Below are 6,602 nucleotides of genomic sequence, written 5' to 3' on the forward strand. Positions count from 1 at the left end.
GAATAGGCTGAAGGCAGAGACTTACAGAGATATTTACAGACCTGTGTTCATTAAGCAACATTTTCACAACCATAAGGAGGAAGCAACCCAAGTGTCCATCAACAGATAAATGGAAACACAAACAATGGTATAAACATGTAGTAGAATATTATTCAGCCTCCAAAAGGAAGAAAATTCTGACACATAAAACTAAGTACAGATGAACCTTGAGGACTTATGCTAAATGAAATAAGCCAGTGACAAAAGGACAAATATTATAGTATTGAATTTATATGAGGTACCTAGAGGGATCAAATTCATAGAGAAAGTAGATGGGTTACTAGGAGCTAGAGGATTTGTGGGGGTTTTTGTTCAATGGGTATAGAATTTCACTTTTGCAGAATGAAGAGTTCTAAATTCTAGAAATGGGTGGTAGTGATGGTTGCCTGAAGTAAATGTACTTACTGCAACTGGAACACACACTTAAAATACTTAATATGATATATTTTATGTCATGTTTATTTTACCACAATAAAAAAAGCAAAACTTTAAAATAAAATTCTTAATTTCCTAAACTCCCAAGCCACCCAATTTCCTCATTTTGAAAACTGGCTCCAAAAGCCACCACATGGCATAGACCAAACTATCCAGGGAGTCATCCTTAATTTCCTTCCCCCATTCCCATATCAAGTTACCTTTTGCTTCCAAAATGTATTCTGAATTCATCCATTTCTCTCTTCTATGCATACTTTTCTAGTTGAGGCCATCATATGTCCTTGCCCATGCCACTAAAATAGCTAGCCAGTTGACTAGTTGTCATTCTTGTCCTCTACACTGAATTCTCCACCTAGCAACCAGAGTTTTCCTTCCATGATAGAAATCACACCTTATCCCATCTCTGCTTAAAAATACTCCATTTCTCATTGCACCTAGAATAAAATCAAACTCCTTGTCACTGTCTAGAAGGCACTAATGATCTGGATTCTCTATACTGGCCTCCTGCCAACATCTCTGACCTCATATGCCGTCACTGTTTGCTTTGATCTCTATGTTCCAGTCACGCTAGTCTTCCCTCTGTTGCTCAAACACCCCATGTGGGGTATAAAGCCACCCTATGGCTTTACTCATAGCCCTTGCACTTGTTGCTCCTCAACTTGGTACACACTCTTCCCAGATCTTCAGAGATAGGTTCCTTCTCTTCCCCTTTATCTCAGCTTAGCTATCACAGTTTCTGAAGTCTTCACTCATTTACTGGAGCAAAAGTAGCCACCCACTTACTGTCTCCCTTCACACCATCCTTTTTTTCTCTCTTCTTGGAACTTAGCACTATTTGGAAGTTGTATTTATTTTTTATAAGTTTATTGTCAGTATCACCATCCCCCAAGTAAAATGTGAGTGCCATGAGAATAGACAGACACAGTGTTTCTATCCTCAAGTCCCAGAACCTAGAACAGCACTGGGCACATAGCAGCCTATTCAAATATTTTCTGAATGAATGTAAACTTATTAACATTAGTAGCCCAGTTTTCTTTCTATGTCACATTTATACATAAAAGTCTTTTGGGAAAACTTGTATTTCTAACATTGGTCACCACCAATGTCTTTTCCATCTATTCTAGAATGTGATAAGCAGTCTTTAAAATGCAAGCATATTTCACACCTCATTTTATGTAAGTATACCCTGAAGGAAATAAGTTTAGGCTCCTACAACCATGCAAGTTTGTGGCAATGCATAAATATGTATATGGAATTTAAAAGCTGACTATCTCATTTAAAACCAAATCAGCTTTGGAAACAGCCCAAATGCCCAAAAATAGATGACTGGATCAAGAAGATGTGGTACATATACACCATGGAATATTACTCAGCATTCAAAAAAGATAAACACATGCAATTTGCAGCAACATGGATGGCGCTGGAAGGGATTATGCTCAGCGAAATAAGCCAGAAAGAAAAAGAAAAATACTGGATGGTCTCACTCATAGCAGGAATCTAGAAAACTTAAATAAGGGACCAGGAAAATGAATAACTATAAGAAAGTGAAAATCAAAATCAATAAAAAACTATGAACCAGAGACACTTTTGGGGGGGGGTGGGGGCGGGAGTGGAGAGATTGGGGTCAGAATGGGGGGGGGTTACAATTGTATGGGGAATATAAAAATAAAATTTATTATTTAAAAATAAATAAATAAATAAAACCAAATCGTGGGTTTTCACATTGGAAATCATACTCATTCAATGAAAATGTCTAGACATGTAAGTCCTTAAAAAGAAATCAAAACATTTGTTTCTATGATTTTTCTAGTTTGCAGAATGTTTTAAGGCCCATTCTTCATGGTTAATCACCTTTCTGTTCAGGCCAGAATAAACTGAGGCTAAAATGCAGGCTCATATAAGAATACAAATATGATTTCCCTGGTCTTTCTATTAGTGCAATGCCAGTCTCCTCCCACGTCACACCTATAGCCACAGCTGGGTTCCATGCAAATAGACTTCTTGTCTCTATTTATATTGGCCAAGTATCTGCCATGGACACCTGGAGAACAGTACAAAAGTGCTGTAGATCCACTGACAACTGAGGTACTGCTGTGCCAAACTCCCTGCAGCTGCTCCCCAATGCTTTGCCCTGCCAGAAGGTTAATCCCTGCCAGAAGGAACCTTAGACTTGTGGCAAGCTTTTGGGCCTCAGCTTGCCACAAGTCTAAGTTTCCTTCTGGCAGGGAATCACAAGGAAGGTGCTAGGCAGGTCCCAGAGAGCTAGGACAGAGGAGAGACTCAAATTTTCACATATACCACATAATCCAACACAAACCCAAGATAATGGCTGCCATTGTCCTGCCAAGAACAGGTACAGTTCCCATGTATCTCTCACCTATGAGTTTCTTTCAAGTGTCTCTACATGTCTCTCTTACATGTATCTCCATGTCTCTCTTACATGTATCTCCTTCCATGTAAGTCAGAGCCAAAAAACAAGAGAAACCTGAGCACGCTCCCTTTCAATTACAAGTCGAGCATGGCCAATTAACTGCCCCTAGGTCCCAGCAGCCCCCCACTCAGGGAGTTAGGATCATGGCATACGAGGAGTTGTAATTTTTACGCCTGAGATCTCTTCTGCATGGAAATGTGGGTATTCTGTACAAATGTCAGGGTGTGGATTGTTCTCTAACAGAGAGTCTCCTCTTACTTCACTCTTAGGTTACACTCTGAAGTTCTGAGGCCAGGACAAATAATGTCTCATAGAAAACTTGGCAAAAGCAGCTTTTTCAGATTTTACTCAAGGTCCCCTTTTCATAAAATTCTACACGATTGGTGGGTTCAATAGCAGAAGCTGGACAGACCCTGTAACTCATCCTCTATTCCGATGCTGAATTTATATGCTGGACTAAGCATGCTGGACTATGCTCTCATTTCCCAAAGGAGAAAGTCTTCTTTGGAACCTCCACTTTCTCAGGCAATTAAGTGCTGTCTGTTCTAGCCCACATGACCTACACATATTCCAAATCTGTGGAGAACACGTTCTTAAGGTGCTTCTTTAGGGTCCTTAAGAAAAATAAAGCTAATAATTGTAGCTGATATTTAATTTGCAATTTATATATACTAGGGTATGAATTGAGTAATATCAACCTGGAAAATGAGGGTGAAAAGTTTTAAAAACTTGCGCAAGTTCACATACTAGGATTTGAAAGATTCAGTAATTGAATACTGATCTTTCTACTAAATCCAGAAGTTACACTCTTAACAAGTATAGTGTACTGATCACATCACATAGAGCATTTCTGGTACAATGTGGGAGGGTCCTACACAAAGGTATGAATAATAGGAGACAAAGGTCTTACTCGGGTTGCTATTCTTTTTTTTTTTTTAACAGTTTTCTTTTTAAAGATTTATTTATACAAGAACTGGGGTACAGTCAGAGGTGCGGGAGGGTGAGAGAATTCAACAGAGACAGAGCAGGGAGCAGAACAGGCAGATGGACCAAAGACACTGGTGAGGGGAGCAGCGGGCACGGCGGAGAGGTCTGCTGGCCAGGATCGAACCTGCACTGCGGAGGCTGCGGACAGCTTCATAGCGCCGCGCTCAACCCGCTGTGCCACCAGGGAGGCCCTTAGGTTGCTATTCTTGAGATCAACCAGCTACCACATCTGCCAGCTCTTGAATATATTTAATCTAGGGTTCTAACCTGAATCTGCATTCAACTATGCACAAGTTTTATTTTCTCTTATTTGTAGAATAAGAACATCCTAATTCAAAACCTCTAGGGTTAAAGGGCCTCAGACAACTAATTCTCTTCAGATTTGGAGTTCAACCTCTTTTTAAAATATATAATTTAAATCACAGTAACATTCAGATAGTAATCACTGCTCCACCTTGAACTGAATGGTACCGCCCCAGGTTGTTCTTTGTTAGGTACAGGTAGACAAGCTGAGCACAAGGTTTGCGTTGTTCTGGCCATCTGCAACTTATGTAGTGTGCTGAATTGTTTTCAAACCCTTTTAGGGGTGTTTTCTGATCCACTGATAAGATTTTCCCTTGTTTGGTCTGGACACAGGTCCAAATTCTTTCTATGGAAGCTTTCATTTACTTTGAAATATTAAAACAATTTTGAGAATCAATACAAGAAATATGTTTATTTTTAATAAGTATGGTTTTCTTTTCAGTTAGTTTCAGAGGACTGTTACTTAAGATAAGATGTTAAAAAGGATTAAGTACATTTCTGAGCCATGACCATTCATCTCTAGGAGTCAGGATTAAACACTGTCAACAAAATGAGCAGTATCTGTGTTAACATTTTTATCCTAATAAAAACAAAGTATCTGTGTTAACATTTTTATCCTAATAAAAATAATCTATGCTTTCTGGAAATGTTTGTGTTTTCTTGTATAAGTTTTCTTGTGTAAAACACGTAGTCAAGTCTATTTTTATTTTCAATTTATAGTCACTATAAAATAATGCTTATCAAGCAGGTTATCTTTTAAAATAATACTTTCAGGGCTTCTGTCACTAAGTCACTATTAAAATTAAAAATATTATGTTGCAGTGTTAAGATTAGCAGCCTTAATTCTTAAAGGCTCTTAAGGCTATCCAGTAAGGTAGCCACTAGCCTCATGTGATTACTGAGTATTTAAAGTGTGGCTAATCCAATCGCAATGTGCTGTAATATGTACTGGATTCTTAACATTTAGTGTGCAGGGAATGAAAAATGTAAGATCAGAAATTTTTAATATAAGAAAGTAAAATGTCACCATTATATCTCCATTGAGCACATGATGAAGTGATAATGTTCTCACTACATTGAATTAAATATATTTTGATGTCGATTTGGATTCACTCATTTCTTCATAGACTTTTAATATTTAGTGTTGCCAGATAAAATATAGGGCTCCCAGTTACATGAATTTCTTATGTCCCCGCATATATTTTCATACCATAAAATGGTTTCTGTAAAATTCAGATTTTAACTGGTTGTCCTAATGTGCAAAATCTGGTAAATTATATTAATATGGCTACTGGAAAATTTTTTATTACAAGGGAAACACTTACTCTAGTGGACAGTGAAGTTTTAGAATCATCTAGTTGCTTTTATTATTATTACCAGTCAACTCTTGAGTTAACCCTGCAGAAATAACTAATCTGAGGAGGAACATTTAATCCTAGGCTGAGAGCACCAATAATCTTAAAGTTAAATTTTTACATTTGTTTTAACAAGTTAAAGGACAACAAAAGCCCACTACTGACCAAAACGAGGAAAGGGCATTTGGATGAGAACTAATCCCAACTAATTCATTTTATTCATCCAAACCATTACTTAAAAGATCTTTGAACTAAAAGTCATTGCTCCCAGCCTCAGCTGGTGTACCTAACGGTTCCAGTTTCTAGTTAAACGCTGTAACTCTTAGAAGGTGGGCGGTGTCCTGGGCGTCAACCAGACCTGAGACTCCCGCCCAGTTATTCCCCCACAGCCCTCCACAAAAAGTACGAAAGGGGTGGCATTTCTTTTTAAAGATTTATTTATGTATGTCTACAAGAACTGGGGTACAGGCCAGAGGTGTGGAGGCTGAGAGGCTTCACCACAGAGTGGGGAACAGAACAGGCAGACTGACTGAAATACACTGCTGAGGGGAGCAGGGGCGAGTCAAGAGCGGTCTGCCGCGCCATGTGGGTAGCTCCCTGGCCAGCCGAGGCATGGAACTCGGGCTGCAGGGGCTGCGGACAGCTTCATAGGCTGCGTCTTAACCCCTTGCGCCACCAGGGAAGAGGGGTGGCATTTTTAATCCGTGAGCCTCGCTGCCCCCTCTCCCGCCTGTCTCCTCCCTTATCTTGGCGCTGGGAAAGTGCGCTCGGCCACGGACGCCGGGTCTCCCCAAAGCGCGCAGGGCTACTTTGACTGCACCCTTGGGGCCGGGCCCGCCCACCCGCCGTCACAGGCGCCCCAGCTCCGCCCGTGTCCGCGCCGCCCGGCTGGCAGGCGGGGCCTTGCGGCCCAGGCGCAGAACCCGCCCCGGCCTCGCGCTCTCTTAAGGCCGGCTGCAGCGGCCCGAGCCCCGACACGGCTCAGCCCGCGGACGGTGCCCGAGGTCGGGGCGCCGCTCGGCCGCGCGGTAGGTGCCCGGCGCGCACGCGCA

This window comes from Talpa europaea (genome assembly GCF_964194135.1).
Source record: "Talpa europaea genome assembly, chromosome: 13".
Classification (NCBI taxonomy): domain Eukaryota; kingdom Metazoa; phylum Chordata; class Mammalia; order Eulipotyphla; family Talpidae; genus Talpa; species Talpa europaea.